General features: G+C 47.5%; 1 protein-coding gene across 6 annotated transcripts in view; it reads right to left on the bottom strand.

Annotated features, from left to right (window-relative positions):
• The window catches only part of PAX3 (paired box 3), a 76001-nt gene that overhangs the window by 49113 nt on the left and 4643 nt on the right, over nt 1-22245 (bottom strand). The window lies entirely within an intron of this gene.

Below are 22245 nucleotides of genomic sequence, written 5' to 3' on the forward strand. Positions count from 1 at the left end.
CTGTTTCATTTTGTTGCTATTTGCAGTTTGCTTGGCTAATACTTCGAACAAATACAGACTGTTTCTTTAGCCCCTTTTTTCTCTTTGACCTTCTCCTGCCCATTTTCTTTGAGTCACTTCAAACTGCCTTGAAAAGGCCTGTTGAATGCGCACAGTCCATCAGAGTCCCAGGTTCATCCCATTCCTTGCCCTGAATGCTTTACTTCAAAGATGGGCCGCATTCTTTAATTGCCCTTTGAATTAATATCAAAGGGTCACAATGCGAGTGCCAAAAGAGAAAGAGGCTTTAATGAAGCAAAGAGCTGCCATTCATTTGCAGATAAGCACGTTTTTATGCCTGACTGGTCACCACGGCTAAACGCTTGGTGAAGAGGAGGCAGGGCAAGGCAAAGCGACTTTCACTTAAGTGGTGATTAGTTCAAACAAACAAGAGTAAACAAATAAAAACAAGACAAACGTCCCGACAACAGAAAATATAGTATGGCTGCATGCGTTAAAAAACAACCAGCATCCTATTGTGCCCATGAAGCCATTAACCCTCCGCAAAAATCTGCGGTTTCAGCTTTTGCAGCACTACAGCTCAGCCTCTCCTCTAGCCCCCCTGTTTCCCTCCACTTCCTCAAAAAAAAAAAAACACACACACTTTTTTTGGCTTAAACTTTCACTGTGGTCCCAGCCTAAAGACGCACAGTTGTTTCATACCTCTGGAAACTACTATATTAAAATAATAATTAAAAAAATAAGCAATCCATCTGACTCTGCAGTAAGGGATAAAGAGAAAGAATCGGCAAGCTAACTTTGCCTATTTTCTTTGAGGCAGGACACGCTCAGTGGTTCGCATTTCAGTGCCTGCAGAATAACAATCTTTATACTTAAATCACTTATTGGTTTGTATTTTGCCAATGCATTCAGTATTGTGTTAACGTGCGTGACTGTTCAGCTTTATTAGTTGCCTAAAGGTCTCTCTCTGATATTTTGTTTTAAATTTCGGTTCGTGCAGATTTTGTTTGGTTGACTGCCTGTTTGTCGTATTTGAAGCCTATGAAGCTGCACTAAGAAAACTTACTCGGCTTCTTAATCCCACCTATGGGGCCTTCTGTTCGAAGCTTTACCATATATTGCAACGCAATTACAATCACACTGCAAGTACACAAAAGCAACAAGTTCACAGCTGCCCTCTTTATAAGTTTTGTCTTATTATTTATAGACTCAGGCTTCTCTTTGCACAGAAATAATAACTTACTGAACAAATACGAGGTTGTGTTATTGCAGCAGAGCTATCCCCCATGAAAGAGGATTAGCTATACTCATAACAGTGTAAAAGTGCTTTGTAAGTGCATTCACATTAGGAATTGTGCCAGTATCTCCCATAACTAAGAAGGTTGTAGACAGTCCATAGAAATACTCACCATGTTTTTAGCCCCATTCCTTTCAAAAAGCATTTCTCATTAATATCGCAAACATTTAAGCCCAACCCTGAGTGCAACCTGTGGCAAGACTGACTTGCTGGAGCCTCCTGTGCTGGTGCTTTTGATCCCTCTGCATTCACCCCGCCACTGCCCGGCTCACCAGGGCACCCAGCACCGCTTCCCAACGCTCAATCCCCAGTGCTCACCAAAACGTGAAGAACTGAAGAACTTGGACCTTCAGCATGCAGCCCGGAAACCCAGCGCCGACCAACGCTTGCATTGGTGACGCAGGGAAGAAGTGCAGATGGGAAAAAAACAAGCAACAGAAGAGCAGGAAGTTGTCAACGGCAGAAGAGCCGCAGAAGCAGCAGAACATGCCAACCCAGGAGCTTCAGCACTAGCACTAACCCAGGTACGTTGCCCCTTTTGTGAGATGAGAAGGCCATACGATGAGCAACCTTAGAAACTGCTCAACTGTTTATCCCTAAATCAATGTTGTTACTGAAACTTTTTTGCTTCTTTGAGCTAGCCTCGTTTGCAATTCTGCTCTAACACAATCCAAGATCCTAGAATTTTAGATTAATTCCGAAATCCATCCCAGAGATTTACTTCAGTAAATTTAAAACACCACCAAGCGTGTGCCATTCTTTTAACATCAGACACACTTCTGATTTTAGAAGTGTTATGTTTTGTAACATATTTCTACATTTAAAAACAAAAGTTAGCTAATTGATTTCCCTTATATTTCCTGTATCGCACACAATTAACTCCACTGTCCGTCAAACGCGGACACAGCTCTGCACACGTGGCTAGATTACACTCTTGGCTGGTAGTGACAGACACGCTGCCCTGCCTGGGGACCACAAACAGCTGCTCTTCTGCAGCTCCTGTCTTGACAGCGCATGAGAACCAAAGCGGCATCGTCAATAAAACAGGAGGCCGGTGAGGGCACCGTGTGAAGCCGGGGCTCGGCACGGGGCAGGCCGCGCAGGCGAGCTCACGGCACCTGCCTGCGGGCCCGGAGCACGGGTGGGGGCCTCTCCTTCGGAAAGGCCTCCACCCTTCTGGAGATCATTGCTGAACATGGCGACTACCCTCTCTTGACTAGGAGTGCAATGGTGGTTTGCAGTTTGTATAGACCTTCTTCAATATAAATTGCTCAAGTGGCACATAGTCTAAAAATACAGACATGTGTCACAATTTTAATCCTTGACTATATTTGTATTAATGGCATATACTAAGCTAGATGAGGAACTGCAACACCAACAAGAATAGTGGCATTTCATGTTTGGAACATGCTGAAGAACCAACCTCGTAAGATACAATAAGTAGTTTAAATGATTTCATCTTCTATATTTAGGTAACACTGCTTTACCCTCATACATTCAAAAAACAGAGAAAAATGGATTTGCCTGATCTGCCACTCCATCTTTGACCAGCACATAAACCAAATTCAGTGCTACCAAAAAAAAAAACTGTTTTAGAATAGACTAACTGGCAAACAAAACAGAAAAAAATACTAGTCAAGCCATTTTACATATTCATTACATATTCATTCTTAATTAACAGATTATTCAGACTCAAGTTCTCTAGCTTTTACTATCTGTAAATTTAGTAGTAAATGTCATACAAAGTAATTCAATACTGACAGTGTTTTTATGCAATTATTATTACTAAACAAAATAAGGAAAAATAATATGCATATAGTGAACAAACAAATCAAAATATAGAGACTTTAGTGCTTAATAGTCACCATCTAAACTTACATTCAGGTTTTTGAGTGAAAGCACCCAACTAAAATTTGGAGGAACAGCAGTCCCTGTGCAGCAAGATCCAGCATACAGAAATACAGAGTCCCAAAGCTGACGCATCCTCAACTTCTCTACCGAGAGTGCTCTCCTGGCCATATCAGTAACTGATTAAAACCCAGATGTTAAACTGAGTCAGCACATTCCCCATACTGTGCTCAACTTGATGCAGAATACCTAATCCAAATAGCATTGCTATTGGAAGAGAGCGCCACGCACGGAGTTTCCTCAGGGCCTACGGCAGGTTGGAAGGTCCCAGTCGCCTCCTTCCCAGCCCCAACCAAACCCTACAGCTCTCCTTCAACAACCTGGCAAGTTCCCGGGACAGAAACTTAATGCAACTGGAGTGAAGGTGAATGGACAAATCAGCATCCGATTTTAAAAGCAAACCAGATTTTAGAAAACAAAAACTCAAAGTCAAGGCTCAGTTTCTAGCAACACTGAAATTTATGGGAAAGCACAACTGAAATCACCGAGATAACCTTAAACCTGCTGCCGGCCTGCAAGCTCGTCTGCAGCAGAGCAGCCCTTCTCCCAAGGCCTCTCACTTTCATCACAACAGCGTCCCTGGAAGGGCTGAATGACTTCAGGCACGTTTTCCAAAACTTTGCGTTGAGTTTTTGTTCAGCCTTACCATCCCATTTCTAGCCATTCCAAAGCTGTCAGGAAGGGCAATCGTGTGCATTTAAAAGAAGCTAAAAAAATAAAAATAAAAAAAAAAACCTCTTTCCAAGAAGTTTCATGGTACATCTGCTTAACCTTAAGTCTAAATTAACAAAAGGGTTTGTGGGTTTTTTAGTCTGGAAATATTCAATAAGTGACAAACTTATCAAAAAACAAACACTGCAGACAGTTACAGAAGAGGGGCCTTAGCCCAGCTTCTAGTTTTCACACGTACTATGCAACCATCTTCAAGGAAAATTAGAAGTCATTCGAGAATGAAAATGTGACCATATGTTAATTCTTTTATCTTAAAAGCGCATTTCGGTGACCCCACAGCACATGCGATGATGTAATCTACTCCACGGGCTCAGCCCAGAGGGCCCAATTCAGCTCCCATTAAGTCAGCAAGAAACTTGCCATGGGCTTCAATAGCAGCGGGCTGCTCCAGAAGCAGCCGTTCCCCCCCCCACCCCCCCAAAAAAAAAGTGTTTGTTTGCCCTTAATCAAACCACTGAATCTGAATCCCCGAAAATATTTCATTTGTCATCGGCAGGGAGAGATGAAATGAAACATCACCTCCATTTCGAGAGTCGGAGGAGAGGCAGAAGTGACCCACCTGAAACACTGCCCCACACTTACTGCCACAGAGCCCCTCAAAGGACACCCATTTCATACGAGCCCCGCTTTCTCCCCCCCCCTTAGTCCTCAACGGATCCGGCCAAAAATTTGAAACTACTTTTTCTGATCCGCTGCAAAGAACAAGCAGCAACTGCTGAGTCAGCTAACAGGATTTGAAGAGGAAAATAAATAGAATCCAAACAAAATTTCCCAACAGCTATCCCGCTGAACGTCTCAATAGAAAACATTTGTTATGAAGTAATAAGAATTTGCATAATTTTGGAGAACACTTTGTTTTCAAAGTAATTCTCTTTTTCACCTGCTTAGGACTTGCCCATGTATGGCTTTAGTTAAGTTTTGTTGATGGCGGCTCATGTTTAACCAACTGTTTTTAATTTACAAATTAAACTTGTCAGAAGTAGAAATCCTTCCCTTGGAACCCTTCCAATATGTCAAGAATTAATTCTAATGAAAACGGCATTGCCTAAATGCAGGATGGCCAGTTACTTACTTTATTTACACAAAGTCCTTCTCAGTTTCTTTGATAAAAGCAGCTAAATCTTTTTCCTCTTTCATGTTTTGTCAGCACTTGATTCCTTTTGTCCCCTGGCTATTTGCCTAGCTGTGGACAATAAGGCAGGAAGAATAGAAGCAGATTGTTGGAATGGCCCTCAATAAACCTAATTATGACATGTTGACTGCACTCACCATGACATATTCAGGAGATCCAGGCTTATTCAATTACCCTTGCCAGGTTTCTCTTTCAGACCTAAAGTTATCCTTTGACTGTTTGTATTTCTGAACAGTATTCATGTTCATTGTGAAAGAAAATCCCCCGGACTTTGAGGGGTTTCTAAGTTGATGCTGTTATTGTAGCTAATTTTTATTAACTGAATGATAACATGATAAAGAAATAGACTTTTGTTATGTAATAAGAACAAATCAGCGTGTGCTTAAAGTTACACCTTTCCTCCCTTTCTTCTGCAGCAGACTGACAGCGCCCAGAACTTGAGCGAATAAACAAAACCACTTTCTCAAACTGTATTTAAATGTCAATGACACCGAGTCCAACCTCACCGAAAACTTTTGCCAGCCCCAGAAGTCTTCCTAAAGCAAAAACTACACTGTTCTTCCCCCCACAAACTTCTTTATCCCCAACATGCAACAGCAACCGAGGCGCTGCTTACTCTCGGCACCAAAGCCCATCTTTCTGCTGGTACCTTTGTGTCAACTGCTATTTCTTCATCTGCTTGAAGTAGCATGGACAGTATTTAATTAAAACTCAGGCTATATGTTGGGGGATTCGTTCATGCCACTGAAAGACTCTTCCTGAACAGATCAAGCCAACAGTTTCTGCAAAGCCACTTTAGAGAAGCTGTACGTCAAGCGCACAAAAGAATGAAAAAAAACGAAGGAATGCTAAAAAGAAAGAGAGAGAAAGCAGCAGTCCCTGATCAGACTCAGCTTATATGTCAAGCAGCTCCAAAAGATTTAATATTCACGTCTTTATTTCAAATCATTGCTCAGTCATAATTAACCGTTTTGCCGCTAAGCTGTCTACTAATTCTCTGAACAGCTCCCAGGATTTTAAATAGAAGGTCTGCAGAACAAAAGGGAACAGCTTTAAAAAATGTTGCACAGGATCGCTTGCCTTTTCGAGCGAAACGATAGTCTACATTTATTCATTACTGACACTTCACCGGCCGGGAAAATACGTTGCTCTAGCAAAAATGGTACCTTTGACTGTTTACTGCAACCACCTCTTTTTCTTTTAGAGCCTGACCCAGCCAGTGAAGTCAGAGGTAAAAGTGCAGTTCTCACTACCAGTTTCAGCGGCTTTCTGTCCACGTCTTCTGCTCCGCGGAGGAGGGCGGCAGAAAACAAGAGCAACAAAAATCGCTTCGTTACCTCCTTCTACGAGAGGCTGCCAACTCCGCCACAGCCCAAGGACTAGCTGGTCTCTGTAGACCAGAGTCTGAGAGACAGATAAAAGCGAAAATATTGTTTCTGACGTTTCCCCCTCACAGTCAGTCCTCCAACGGACACTTTTTGGAGAGCAGCAATCCAGGTCCCCAGAGAAGGCTGGTATCTCAACATTTGTTTTCCTTCTGGTTGCAAACAGAAATCTGAATATGCCTCAGTAACAGAAACCCTGTAAGGGGAAATTCTTTCTGGATGCATTCAGACACTTTGTTTCAACAAAAATCAGTGACTTGACCTTCATTTTCTCAAAGTTTAAGAGTTTTAAAATTACAAACAAAATAAAGTTAAATTGAAATATTAAGCTCTGCACATTGTTGAAGTGAGTTATTTTGACGCAGCCTGAATTCTTCCTTTTCTTTTGTCCTCTCTGGAACAAAACGTTGCTGCAATTGCCACAATCTGATGGAGTTTCAGTCTCAACCATCTTGTATCTTCCCAACAGAAAACGGCTCCAAGATTTCCTGATCAGCACAATCTCCCAATATTGAGAAAGACAATAGCACAAAATATTTCAGCGGACACTAACAGCGTTCACATGAAGCATTGCCAGAAAAGCGTCTGAGAGGATATAGCCTCGTTTACCGAATTATCCATCACGCACAGCACACGCAGGGGGTTGCGTTTTGTTTGGAACTTTTTTTTTTTTTTTTTTTAATAATTTGGAGAGACTTTAATGGGTGTTGACAGCAAGCCCTCTGAGCAGCAAAATAAGCTTTTCTTAAAAACAGGCATACATCCCTCCGTTTGTCTCTCTCCCCTAACTAACCAAGGCAGGTCCAGCTTCGCTCAGTTACGAACGCACCTCTCGGCCAAGCACGGGACGGGCCGGCCGGCAGCACGACCGCCGCGCCTGCCCAGGCTCCCTCCGCGCGTCACCCGCGTGGGGCTGCCGCGTCCCTCGGGCACGCGAAACCCCTCCCGCGCCCAGCGAGCGCCAGGCTACAGGGCGTCCTTCCTGAGGACCCGTCAGGCTCCTTACCAGTGCGCCCGCGTGACTAACCATCGGATGAGCACGCGCATCAGGCTAGCGCGAGCCGTGCCGCTTTATGATGGAAGCTGCATGAAAAGCGACCAGAAATCACTCCGCCTTAACCCAAAACGCACCTATGCTTCATTCCCTAACTTCTTTTATGTAATCAAAGAGAATAAAGGTCTTCTCTAAACATCAACGAGTATCCCCAAAAGAAAAAAGTAGAAAAAAAAATACATACATGAAGTTTTGAGGCACCGAAACCTCTATCTGGCAACGCGGCCCCGGGAGCGGGGCCCCAGCCCACGCCACCGCGGGGCCGCAGGAGCTGCTCCTTGGCAGACTCGATGTTCTGACACTACCGTCCCCGCCAGTTCATTGAAACGTCGGCGCGGAAGCACGAGGTTGTCATGCCTCGGCCCGTTCCTTCTTGCCTCACGGGAGCGATCGGATTCGCTGTCTGCAGTCATGCTGCTCTCCTCTTTGTCGCCTACCAAACCGTTCAAGAGGAGACGAGGAGCAGCTCTCCTATTAAACTTGGAGTCAGCCACATAAAGCCCCTACAGCAACGCAGAGGAAAAGGGAGGTGACGGCAACCGAGTCCAACAAGTGCCCTGAACCTCACGTTGAGCTTTGGAACGGCTCTCCTCCCAGGGAAACCAAGGGGAGCGCAGCCAGCCCAACGGCCAAAGGCACGGCCAATACCCGTACAGCGCAAGCTTGTCCGGCTAACGTTCAGGCTTTGACGCCATTTCCGTGCCCGTAGGGAAGCGCTCTGCCAGTGCCTGTGGTCCTCTCTAAGTACCGAGCGCCTGGGGAAAAGCGGCAGCAGACCAAGAATCTCTCCTGGTCCTCAACTTTCCCCACCTAATCTCAATTCCTGGTAAAACGCCAATGATTTACATTAGGACAAGGAACATAATGAAAATAATACCCTGAATTTAGCTAGCACTTTTCTACCAAGGATGTCAAAGAATATTTTATAAATAATTATGTGGGGGGTGACAATACAGAGTCACAGTGAAGTGTTGTATTCATACTGCAAGAGTCCTAAAATGCTCTGTGCAAGTGGGAGCCCCAGTTCTCTGATTTTTTCCAAGACTATGTTTTAAGCTGATGCAAAAAAAAAAAAAAAAAGCAGCACTGTCACCCAACCCCACTACAGCCAAAGGTTGTCAGCTGAGAACAGAAGCAGAAACCAAAATATCCTGTATTGAAATCCCATGCCATGCTCTACCAATTCCAAGCCTCCCTCCCCACTTTTAGCTTTAATCCACATTTACTCTCACCTTTTATCTTTTTTTCTAAAATGGAAGATAAAATTAACCCCAACAGATTCTTCACAGAATTGACTCTTCAGGATTTTTTGAGGGCATCATGTTATCCCGTCAACACAGCCAAAGCAAAGAGCTTGCAGTAATGTGCATCTGAATTTTTTTTTTTTAAAAAGAATAGTGCATTTAGATGACTCATTGCCCACTGTTGCACATATCTTTGTTCTGTACTACTTTGCTGAATACGAATGTCCGTGTTTGCTTTGCTAACTCAAACTCTTCTAGCAAAAGAACTGAACTTACCTGGAATCATCAGTGCAGTCCTTACCTCCCCCCCCTTTTTTTTCCCCCCGTTTAAGGAAATTTTCCTTAAAAAAAAAAAAAAAAATCAATAGACACGTGAACCTTGCTATAGTGAATTTAAGCCAATTAACAATAAGCTGTTTTTTTCCAAGTTACCTTGCCCTGGCTGCTTCAAGGCTGTCCACAGACCCTGCCTAAATAAATTGCGTTACGTGCTCGTAGCAACTATTGCAACCGAAACCTCATGGAAACCCCGTTTCCTTCCAAGAGCCTGACTGAAGGCAAACGGCCCGATAGGATGGCTGAGGCCATATCACAGGACTGAGCCAGAGGCAGGGCGCACCAGCGGCGGGATTTCCGCCTCCTGCCCCAGCTCTGCTTTGCAGCGCGGAAGCCCTCGCCCGGGGCGCGACACGAAACACGGTTAACGCCGCCAGCTTGCTGGCGGCTCCCAGCTCCGCGTCCTCGCCGAACCGCTCGCAGGGAGAGAGCACGCGGCGTCCAACCCCGTCTTCGCTCTGGGGACGCCCCGAAACGAGGAGAGCGGCTGTCCCCGCGGACGCCTCCGTGCCGGCGGGGAAGAGCGAGGCGCCAGGCGCAGCGCCCGGGCAGCCGAGCCGAGCCAGACGCGACGCCTGCTCTGCACGCCTCCGCGCTGCTCACGCGGACCTGCTGCCTAAACCCATTTTCAACCTGGGCTGAAACGACGACAGACCGATGCGTTTAACGTCCTGTAAAATAAATTCTCAGCGAAGCAAGCTTTCGGTTTTCACACAGCGCAATGACGACACAAAGGTCCCGCTGAAGACCTTTTCCTGGAGGTTTTCTGGCACAACTCTCCCCGTTGCAAACCCTGGCATTTTGCATACCCACTGGCGGACGTAAAGTTCAGCAGCTGTTTGACAGCGCAGCAGTAAAACCCTTGCAAGTACCTGTATTAAAACGCATTGGGGCTACCTTCCCATCTAAGGGGCAACTTGCACGGTATGAATAACGAGTCTTTTCTGGAGGCAGAGAAATGGATTTTCTTCCCTGGGAACACGTTTAGAAAACCGCTTCCCCCTCCACCCAGCGCGATGCCCTGCCAGCAAGCCAAACGCGCGGTTTCTGAGAGCTCTCCGCAATATAAGACTCACGAAACGGGGTAGCGCAGGAGCTCCCAGAAAGGTGCCTCAGCTCCACGGGAAAGAGCGATAACTCGGAGGCAGTACCTGGGCTTGCACATCCGTCACCCTCTGCTGCCGGGGGAGCAAGGCAGTTCCCAGCACAGCATCCCAGCACCCATCTTACCTCCAGAGAAACCTGCCGGGGAAGAAAGCGCCTAGCGACTTTGTGCTTCGGCCTTTGATGCGCTTCCTTGGCCGACGGAAACTCGCCCATACACAACCAGAAGAAAAGACTCGCATTGTGCCGCTCTTCACACCAAGCGCTTTATGCTCCAGACAAAAAGCTCGCGAGCCTAACTTTCAAACACACCTCTCTTTAGGGTGTACTGTTTCCAAGCCACAACATCCTTTTTGTTCATAGAAGAAAAAAAAAAGCAGCTCTCTCCCTCAGGCAATCTACTCCGCTTGCTAGTTTTTGTATCCCTCTCCGCAGAGCGGTGCGGCAGGCGCTAGCGGCGAGCAACGCGACGGCCAGCTCTCCTCCCCCAAAACACGGCACCGTTCCCCCACGCGGTCTCCAGCCAGCCTGGCTTTACACGTGAAACAGCCATCGTAGGCGCTCCCGGGTTTCAGGCAAGCCCTGGCGAACCACTGCGCTCGCTGAAGCCATCGCCGACATCAGGCGAGTTGCTGCTCTTGGCAGAACGTGGGCGCGCGCTAGGTCAGGGCTGCGGCGCGAGCGACCAACATGCTCGGCACCTGCTCGCGCCGCCCCTGATTCTCATCAGCATTCCTCTCCCGCGCCCAGGAACGCCAGAAATCCCCCGTTTCCAAAAAAAAAAAAAAAAAAAAAAAAAAAACCACGAAAACACAACAACAACAAAACCTTTTTCCTCCCCTCAAGGAAAGGGGAAGGAAAAAAAAAAAAAGAGAAAAAAAGAGTAAACCCAAACAGCGTAGGGCCTGATCCAAATTTCATTCAAGACAACGCAAGTCTTGCCATTTAGCTTCAATAGGCTTTTCTGAGGTTTATGAGAAATCTCACATGCTTGACACTATTAATTAGAGTGCTGTAGTATTAAAAAAAAAACCACCACCACGCACACAAAAATCACGATTTTACTGTTAAAAAAAATTGACTGTGATAGTGCTGTTTTGCTTCAAACTCTAGAAACAAGTAAAAACTGTATTTGTACCAGCAACTCCGGGAGAAAAAAAAAAAGTCAGACCTAGTGCAACTACAGTAGAGCTTTCACAATAAGGCATTTAAAAACTTTAAAACAAACAAACAAAAAAAATAAAATAAAAAAACAACCACTGTTGACAAGTTCAAGCCAGCCTATCAACCAGAACTGGCTCTTCAGTTTTTTGGCTCATAGCACTATGTCCAAGCTGCTGGACTATTTCTTTCTGTGAGAAGGAACGTTTATAAAAAAAAGCACAGATTTTTATTAAAAAGAGAAGCTTAAGAATAAACCAAAGCAGTCCATCTCTAATCCATCTGCGCGGCACAAAACGCCACCACTGCCAGAAGTATTCTGCTTCCTACCAAGCTTTGTAAAAGCTAGTTCTAAACTATCAACACCAGCAACGTACAACAAACGATTAAACCGCGATTGTCTCCTTTTCTGCCCAATTCACATTACTGTTTTAACAGGTGCATTAGCAAAAATCCTAATTTAAAAAAAAAAAAAAAACCTTTGAGAAACGTTTTAAGCAGCTGTCCAGAAGCTATCAATGAAAACGCTTGTACTGAAGGCAGCAGCAACACCCACTTCTAGAAGAAAAAGCAGTGTGAGACCTGTGGCCAGTCACAACCGCATAAATTTCAAGCATCAAATATTTGCCCAGACCAAGAACTATTTGCATATATTATTCAACAGATTTTCCACACCCCCTACTTGAGAAAGCAGCAGGCTCCTCACGGGCAGCCGGGCAAAGGCAGCGAGAAACGTACATCCGTAATTGCTGCAGCCCAACAAACGCGCTGGGGCTCGTGACCTCAGTCTAAACCGAGGAAAACGTCCCCGAACTCGTGAGCTGAAACCCCAGACCGTACCAGCTATTGCTCTGCTTTTACTCTAAGAACAACAAACATCGGAAACAAGAAGCTGAATCTCTCACCTGCTTCCCCCAGCGGCACTCGCGGGCGGCAGGGTGCTCCGCGGGTCGGGGCGCCGGCGGACGGGCGCCGCGGGGCCGAGGAGCACGGAGGGAGGGAAGCAAGAGCGTCCCGCTGCAGCGGGGAGCGCCCTCCGCCGTGCCACGCCGGTCCCAGGCACGCCGGGCAGCGCGCCCCGACGCGGGCCAGCCCTCCTCCATGCCGAACCAAGCTCTACTCGCGCTACGCTTGCTGCGACCGCTCTTCTCTTCGAGGTGCTTCAGGCTATCGCTGGCTAATAAACATGTTAGTCAGCACAATTGTTCGTTCTTGCTCAAAAAGGACATTAAAAAAAAAAACAACCCTGTACTTCCACCCACAAGACACAGAGCCCCACTCACCACAGGCCAGTGGAAAGACACACACCCTAGGGGAAGCCACCTTTGGCCACCCCTTTCCCACAGCTGCAGGACCTTCAGCAGCGAACTCATAGCAGCTGTGCAAGTTGGGGGGGGGGGGGGGAGCCGTTTAGCCCAAACCACTGGAACCTGTGAAGCCCACCTGGAGATGAACATCACCAAAGGTAAAATACCACCCAAAAGGCACAACCATAACTGCAACATCCGCACCTGGATAACACAACAGCCTGCTGGGAGCTTCAAGCTCCCAAGGAAAAAGGAAGAGTGCTCATAAGCTTGCAAAAACGACCCCAGGGAACAACATCCCCCCTCGACCCTCATGGCTGCAGCTGGATGAGCCCCCTCACAAGAAAGACACCTCATACCTCGCAAGAAAGCGACACACCTCCCAGATCCCTTAGTGCTTTCTGCTGCCAGCCACCAGCCCATACCAAAGGCCAGGTGGCCTCTGCCTACACAGAGCAACTTCTCTGCATGGTAACACCTGATGCTGGAAATACATGAACCCTTAGTCCAGTCTCTGATCATTTTGGAGGACTTTTTTTTTGGAGGATTTCTTTTTCCTTGTGAGTCTTTCCTGGGGTGTTTTATTATTTACTTTTAACTACTATTAAGTGCATTCAGATATGAAGACGCATTCAGGCGTCTTCTAATGCCTCCTCTAAGCTTTGTTTCTGACTTGCTCTTCCAAGGTTGACAAGTCTGTTCCTGATGTCACGCTAAGAGAAATACTTATGTCACCGTTCATCACCACTCCAGCCCCCTTTGGGCTCTCAGCGCAGGAGCGGTACAGTAACTTTGAATCCTGGCTTGCTCAAAGTCCCTCCTTGGCCAAGCAACTTCTACAAGCTTGGAGAAAAGTCCCCTCGCAGGGGAGAAGTCCTCACAGCAAAGGGTTGGGTGCCCATTCCAATTACAGCTCCTGCTTTCTTTTCCGATATTTCATTCGCCACGTTGATGGGGATCCAAAGCAGAGGGAGGAAGGCACTTTGGGAAGGAGGAGCACGCTGCCCTTGTGGCACCTTCGGCCCCAAAGAGGAGCCCGAAAGCAAGCAGCGAGCGCTCTCCCTCCTGCACGGCCGGAAGGGGCTGCTCACAGCACAGCGCAGGGGCTGGGGGAGGTTGTGTGTTTTGAGGGGGGTTTTTTGCTTGTTTTTCTTGATTTTTTGTTTTTAGGGGGGTTAATTTTTTTTTCTTTCGGAGGGAGTTGGTTCGGGGTTTTTTTTTGTTTTTTGAGGGGGTATTTTTTGGTTTGTTTTGTTTTTTTGGCTAAAGCATGTGGTTTAGTATTTCCAAGCAAGGCTCTCTAAAACAGCTCTTTCTATTCTGGTCTGCTTCTAACACTGCATTTTAACTACGTCTACTTGCTATGTTAGAGCTCTTATTTATCGGCCCAGATAGGTGCTCAGCACTAAGATGTCCAGTCTGAGAAAGTGAACGAGTTCCCTTGAACTTTGAAATGCAGTTAAATGTTCACATCAGGCCAAATTCAGCCCTAAGTAACCTTCATCGCCCCACAGAGACTTGGAGCTAGATTGTTCAGAGCACATGATGGTACAACGCGGCCCGCAAAACCTTTCTGGACGTCCACAGAGAAGGAAATAAGAAGATAAACAAAATGGTTGCTAAATGGAGCCATTTTGCATTTTCAGCCGGAGAAGCAAGCATCCTGCGAGCCTGCGACTTCCCACTGCTCATGTCAACCTTACATCGCATACTGTCGTATACGATACATTGGCATCACGGGGGGTGAGAAGATGTCATACCTTCCTCTGCCCCACGTGTTATGGGAAAATCCACATACCTTCCTCCAAAATACTGCATCATCAAGCTCTGACAATTACTCCCTTAAAAAAATAAAAAAAAAAAAAATCATTGCTTGTGTAAGTCATCCTTAGCCGAATAACTTTTCTGACTTTGGTGAAACTACTTAAAGGGGTAGTATTTTTCAAAGTTACACGTGCAGGGTGGTAGTTACTTGAAATGATCCCTTCTTACACGCATACGCTGCTGATCTAACGCAGCCTTTATTCACACAGCATCAGTCTGCCGGTTTCAGGGGAGTTAATCTTCATTTGTACCTCGACAGAGGAGACTCCTGAGCTTCTGGCAAAAGACATGCTTTGCAGGATTTCACAGAGAAAATGGGAAAACAGCATATTTCACATTCGGTCTTCATAATTCTTGGCTAAACGTTTGCCATGCCCCTTTCTTCTGTCAAAATCTCTCTTTTTCCCGAAAACAACTTCTGCTGCTGCCCATGCAGCCAGTGGGCACCAGCTAGCTCCGCTCAGGGTTCTCCCGCCGCTCGGCCGGACCGCGGGCGCTGGGCGGGTGCCGCAGCCTCACCCAGCACGGGCCCCCGGCGGGCACGGGCGCAGGCTCCAGCTCCGCAGCCCTGCAGATCAAACAACCAGCCCCTGGCTCAAAACGAGAAGGAAGCTCTGCAACACCCTCCTCAATAAAAGGGTTTTTGTCTGCGCAGTCGCTCCCCACGACCCTGTTCGCTGCAAGTCTCACGTCTGTCGGCCTCTTTTCTATAAACCCTATGTTCTTCCCCACCTTCCTGCGAGCCAGTTGAAGATGCAGAGATGGGGAGGGGTTTTAAGTCCAGTTTGCTTCTGGCAAGCACATTGGGCTCTATGGATTATACACTGATTACGTTTTTAAACAAAGAACAGAGCAATTTAGCCAGAACAATTGTAGTTGTTGCTGCTTTTCTGGGCTGTGTATGTGGAGCAGATCCTGACTGTGTTGGCATGGACGGGCCTCCTCATTTCAGTCAGGTGAACAAGATTTGGCTGAGGCTGAAGAAGCCGTCTGCTGGCAGCTGCAGACAGCTTATTCCTCATACAACGCAAACCACAGTGCTCTGTGCGGCGTTACATCTGATAAAGAAACGACTGCGCACTCATTTTTGGATCAGACACTGAACACGAGGCATACGATAGATACAAAAGTCCTTAAGACAGGTCCATATATGGACTTGTGCATGGTCTAAACATTGGTTATGTTTGGCAGAAATTCTACATTCAGGCAAATATCCATCAAAAAAAAAAAAAACAAAAGGTAGAACGTATATCACTGCTCTCCCTGCAGCTCCCCGCACTGAAACGAGCAAGTTAAGTTCACAGACTTTTTTTTAAAGGAAATATGTCTCTAAATGCTTTCAAAGAATTTTAGCTGTTACTTTGGGGCAAAATGTCTTCAGAAGTAGCTGGGTATTTGCAAATTATGCAAAGGCTGATATTTTATCCAGAGATAACCAGACTAAACAAAAACAGAGTATAGTTACGAAAGGCAATGAGAAGCTGCTGGTTAAAATAAAAAAAAAAAAAAATCCTAGTTTTAGCCCTTTACTCTGCTGTTTGTCACGGTAACATCTGAGGCTCCTCCACACAGAATCAGTGAGACACCAGGAGAGGCGATCTGGCTTGGCCAGGCCTGCTACCAGCGTTCGTGAAGCTCAACTCTGCGTCCGGAGAGTTCAGAGGGACAAGCGGGACCTGGATCTAATGCTCACATACCCTGCAATTTAGCTGAAACTCCATCTCATAATTACAAGCCAACATAACACATCCAAACTGCACAGCCTCCTCTGCAGAGGATGTGGTGGAACATATTTGACTATCTCTGAAATAAGTACAGCTTTCTGCAGCACAACAAGGAACCGATTATTCTCCACAGCTCTTGCTTGGAGCATCTGACTTTCCCCACTTTTTGGGGTAGGGGCAGCACATACGTCCTCGCTGATGTGAATGAGGTCTGCAAGATCAGAAGGAAGAATATGCAGGAGGAAATGCTGGCAGCTGGTTTGATGTGAGCCCGGTCTGGGGAACTCCCATCTTTCAGTGGCAGCTCTGGACCATCCATCTCTTCCGCAATTTGGTATCTACAATAACTTTCTTTTCTTTTTTTTTTTCCCCTTCAGACTATCCCCATCAGAAAGATGGCATGCAGCAAAATCAATTGCATTAGAACTCAGTGAAATACCAAGTATTTCACTTACCCTTGCTGTAAAATTTGTGTGCTTCATCCTGAAAGTAAGTGGATTCAAACAAATAAGTCCAACGCTAAACAAAAATCCCCACAAAACGGTAGACGCGTACAGTGCATGTATCCAGCCAACCATGCAAAGTAAGGATTCCATTCAAATTTCACATCTCATTAAAGACAATTTGGCCATTAATCCATACGGTTTTAGGAGCAAAGGAGGATTTTTCCGAGACAGATAAACTGAAATGATCCTCCTTTGATCTCGGAGTTAAGCATGAGTTACAATGGAAGATGAACAACACGGGGCAGAGCTACTGGCCTTTTTATGTGCAACAATGGCATCAGCAAACAACTACTTAATCAATATTTGGCCAGGGACACTGAAAACTTCCTTTTCAAATTTTAATTCCTAGTTGTAAAACAACTGTAGAGCAACCAGCAAGATCAGACATTAAACTGACTGCTTAATTGCCTTTTACTGTCTTGCTAGTTATATATGCACATTCTTAATAGTTCTTGAATCTTTATTTACTCGAACGAATAAATGACCTGTCAACGATTACAGCAAACTCCCCTAAATAAATAATCTCAGCACATGACACACTTTAACGATAATGTGTCCACAGTGAGTTTTAATTTCATTATGTTTCACTTTTTTTTTTCCTAGAAAGAGTGATTTAGGCTGAATTAGTTTAACAGCATGGGGCAGCAGTACTCCAGGGCAAGTAAAGTAAAATTACGCACCCACACTGCACTAAGCAACGTCTTGCGGTGAATTATGTTACTGTACATCATTTTTATTAGCCAGAGCGCTCAGCGTTCGGGGAGCACTTGAAAGTATGCTGCATTTTTATTTATATATTTTGTTCTTCCTCTACCCACATATGTTTGTTCCATGGGATTTAAAATGACATTTACATGGAGAAATTCACATCGACTAGATGGGTCTGATTTATTGCTTTGCGTTTCACTCAATTTCTTCTTAAATTAACCAGAGAGCACTTTGTAGTTCTGCTTCGTTTCCCAATGCAGTTTTATGACATAGCCCTGGGGACTCGTGATAATTCATCACTATCAACTTTATTGGCTTTCCTCTTCTAAACTCAGTTCTTACCCTTATCAATAACTGAGCCTAGCACAAAACTAAACCTTCCCCGAGCAGCTGCTAAGAGAAAAGCAAGGAGTTCCTCAGCATCGACTTTCACTCCCAGCGTTAACTCCTAGCCCCGTAAACCAAGCTCCCCGTCCGCCTGCGGACCCCACGCGCACGGCCTGCGCCTAAGCGCGGACGGAGCAAGCCCTGCCCTCCGCCAGAGAGCCTCGCTCGCGATTAGGGCCACGTTCCTATTTCCTCAGGAGTTTCCATTAACAGAGCGGGACAAATTTAGGCCCCATTCCCGCCTGCCCTCGCCCACGCGAATAACTCGACACACATGAATAAGCCCTTTGAAAGGGACTGCTCAGCTCCTTGCCGATGACAGCGCCGGCAGGACCGGGGGTCCGACACCCAGCCTGGAAACCCACATTACCTCCCGAGCACGGCTTTCACCGAGAGCTGCAGTTGCTCCGCGCGTTACAAAGCGGGTTTCAAGCACAGCCTGATCTTTAGCGAGCTAAATTCCCACTGACGTCAAGCATTTTGCAGGCGTAGCACAACCCAGAAAGCCCACGATAAAGTCGCGCCTCAGGAGCGAGTGCTAGCCGCGCTGAGGGCGCCCCATCGTTTGCGCCTTGCTTCGGTCGTTTCAGAACAACACTCAGCCCGCCGAATCAGCTGTTATTGCAGATTTCCAGAGATGGAAATCGGAATCAACTGTTACTTCCAGATTTCCAATGCAAGCAGATGCAATCTTGAGTAGAAATGCAAGTAAGCGCACAGATGCGTGTGAAAGTGATCCTGATATCTGCTAAAATAACATTTGTCTTTGTTCAAGATACATGTACTTGAAAGACCTGGAAGCGACGTCCACAGCGATTCCGTTTGCATCGGTGCTGGCTCAACATTTTTAAGTTAAGGAAGGTGTTCTTAAGACAACAAAACATGCAAACCAGTTAGTGAAACCATGATTTCAAGACAGGGATATGATGTATCAATGTACTGCTTCAGAGAACAGTTGCCAAAATTAGTAATACCCTTCCTTCCCACAGCTGTAAGTATTATTACTGCTTATATAACACTAATAGTATTTCCTCAAAGTCTCCCAACTTTCCTTCAGGAAGGCAGTGTCGGCAGTGTCCAGGCTGCTCCTGGGACACGTGGAGCAGCAAACCCTGCTCTGAAGTCATGCAGAGTGGAAGACACGTAGCACCTTCCTGCAAACGCTCAGACGTCACACTCTTGCTTGCTCGTAAGCTACTGATTAATGAAGCCTTTAATCGCTATTATTAGCTTAGAATAAAGATTCAGACCCCGGCCATGGTCCGGAGCCCCGCAGCGACGGACACGCTCAGACAGACGAAACAAGGCTCCTCGAGCTGCCGTCCAGCTAAGAGAGACTCCCTCATCTATGTCGATTTACATTTGTACAGCACCTAGCACAAAGGCTTTTCTGGTCCATGAGTAAACTCTCACATACTACTGCGAAACGAAGAAAGAAAAGGCAGAAACGCTATTAATACAATCTGCCTTGAACCAAATCCTGAAGTCACCAGGGAGTTTTTCTCAATTAAGCACTCACTATTTTCTTGTCGGCTCCGAGAGCCCCAGAAACGTAATTCCGTTCAAACTGCATGAGCCGATCTCGTGGACCTGCTAGCGACCAAATATTTAAAGTACTACAAGAAATTCCAGACTCAAAAAGATAATTGCCTGCAGCCACAGTCATCACGTTTCAGTCCTTAAGTGAATCTTTACTGGTAACGTTTAGCGGGGAAAACGCACTGTGCCTTTTAGCCCGTAAGTCACAGCGATACTTTACGCGGTGAGTAAGTCCTGTCACCGCTGCTCCCTGGGGCAGGAGCAAAGCCCCGACAAACCCCAGCTCCGAACATCGCAGACTAAATCTAACTCAGCCTCTGCCTCGACCCGTGCTCCAACCACCGCGTCCGCGGCGCAGGACTGAATGGGATGGCTCCAGCTGATATCTGGTGTCTGCATGTTAATCCTTTCCCTTAATAAACCGCCCTTTATTAGCTTAACAACCTAAAAATAACCGGCTGCACGATGCTGACTGACCAGCCCTAATCAAAACATCTGCAAGCCCATCCAGCCTGAGCTACCCTCCAGATCATGTGCCACCACTTCAAAGCCTGCGCATCAAGTCAGTAATTGTAACGTTGCATCTAAATATTTAAGCTAGGGGCTGGGAGTCGCGTGTCCCATTTACAGTCAGCATCTGTCCTCTAATTCCATTACAGTACAAAGCAAAAATGTTTCCCAAAACTCACAAACAGGAAAAGCATCGCACAGCTAGAGAGGCAGCGGCGGCTTGAACTTTCTAGCTGCTGAGCAGGGCTTTTGTGCTAAGGTCTTTTTTGTTTTTTTCCCTTCAAGCTCCCCACATACACACACAAAAATAGGGGTGGTGCCGAAATTGTATTAATGTGAGCCTCAGGCACAGAGCGAAAAAGAAAAAAAAAAAAAGAAAGGAAAAAAAGAAAAGAGGAAGGGGAGGGAGAGGGGGGAAGGGTTTGGTCCGAGATGAAAGTAAGAAGGAAATAAAGGAGGCAATTTAGTCTGCTGTAGCCTGAATCGCTCTCAGGGAAGCCAAGGGTAGAGGGGCCAGGATGAGCAGGGCCCTTTCGGATGGGGCGCGCGTGACGGGGGCGGCTCCGCCGGGACGGGCCCGGGGGCCAAATCGGCCGGCCGCGAACAGAGCCCCATTGAGGGGCGTCCCGGCCCCCCAGCTCCGCGCCCGCCTCGTCCCCACGCTGAAAGCCGCCCCTTCCTACCCGAAAACAACAGCTATCTCACCAAGCGGGGAGTTCGGGCGGCGCGGCCCCCTCTTCCAGGGCCGGCCGCCGAGAAACACGCCGCGACGGGCCCGAAAAGGCGCCGAAGCTCTTCGGCTAGGGCTCGCGCCCGCAGGAGCGGTGGCGACCACAGCGCCTTTCCCTTCACGGCCCGCTACACCCGCGGAGAGGGCGGCGCGGCCGCAGCCAGGCGCGCGCCTCCCGTTCCCCTTCCCTCACGCGCTTAGGCCGAGGCTGGAAGAGCAGCACGACGGGGCGCCTGCGTGCAAGGGCGCCGATACTTCGGTACGTGGCGACCGCAGGCGAGACGCGCCAAGGCGCGCAACCTAACTGTTCCTACCAGGCGTTTCAGCAACGCCGCGTCCTCTCTCCTCCCTCTCCCTGCTCTGCTGCAAGCGCTCGCAACATCCCCGGTCTCCCAGAAGCTCGAACTGGCTGCCGTTGACATCACACCAATTGGTGTCCTCCACCCCCCCGCCTCGCCCCGAGAAAATAACCCTCCGGGTCTCCCAGAGGCACCCGGGAGGCGGCGGCGAGGCGGCGATCTCGGTCCGCTTGCGGAAGCGCTCACCCCTCGACCCGCGGGGCGATTCCCAGCTCGCCACGGGCAGGACTCGCTCTTCGGACCCGCGTGAAAGCCTTCCCCGGGGCCTGGCCAACGCTCGCCCCCACCGCAAAACGCTCTGAAACGCCAGCGAGCCCTCTTCTGTCGGGCTGCAGGCAGCCGGGCGCTACGGCGGCGCCTCCTCGAGGGCCAGCCGGCCCCTTTCACTCGGACTAAACGCGGCAGGTCGCTCAGGACACGGCCGGGCCCGGAGAGGGCACGTCGCAGGGCAGGGGGGGGACAAGGACCCCGCGGGCAACGGGAGCGACCCTCCGCTCACAGCGAGGAGCCACCGGCGCCGCTGCCTTCCCCGTGCCCTTCTCGGGCTTCCCTGGGCTGGCTGCATCCCAGTGGGGGGGTCCCAGAGACGGACTGACAGGAAATCAGGATCCCGGCTTTAAAGAGCAGAGAGTCAAAGGACATAAGGAATATTTCAGAGACGTAAAAGCGTTGATATTGATAATATTTTTTCCTCTTGCTCTATGTGCTACTCTGTGTTCCATAAAGCAGGGATATTATCAAGGCTTTCCATCTCCTCTTTCTAATCTCTGTTCAGAAATACACGGGAGGTAGAAAAGCTACTTATTTTAACAACTGAGTTTAGCCATTTTTCCCCTTGGTGAACGTCCTCCTCCGGAAGAGGAGCAGTTCTCTCCCAGAGAGCAGTCCCCTGTGGCAGGAGGTCCCGGGGGAAACCCTGGTGACCCGTCACAGCGGGGAGGACAGACTGGGCCATCAGACGGCTTCCTTCTGGCCTTAAAAGCTCTGACTCCGTTAGCATCTTCTGCACGTATGTCTACACACCTCTGCACAAACACAGGCGCCCTGAAGACGCAGCTTCCCTGAAAGCTTTAGCAAGCAAGTGGAAACTTAAGTTTTGAGAGTGTTTGTTTGTTTGTCCTGACACAGAGGCATACCCTGCTTTTAAAGGACGGGTTTCAATTGTCCTTCTTGAACGTCAGTCAGCATCTCTAAATGTCTACAAACGCTAGAAATAATTTGTAGGTGAAAACAGCCACTTTTTCCACGGTGGAGAGTCCATAAAACTGCGTGGAGCATTGGCTATTAGGGGCTCATTG

Source organism: Struthio camelus, chromosome 9, assembly GCF_040807025.1.
Source record: "Struthio camelus isolate bStrCam1 chromosome 9, bStrCam1.hap1, whole genome shotgun sequence".
Lineage (NCBI taxonomy): Eukaryota > Metazoa > Chordata > Aves > Struthioniformes > Struthionidae > Struthio > Struthio camelus.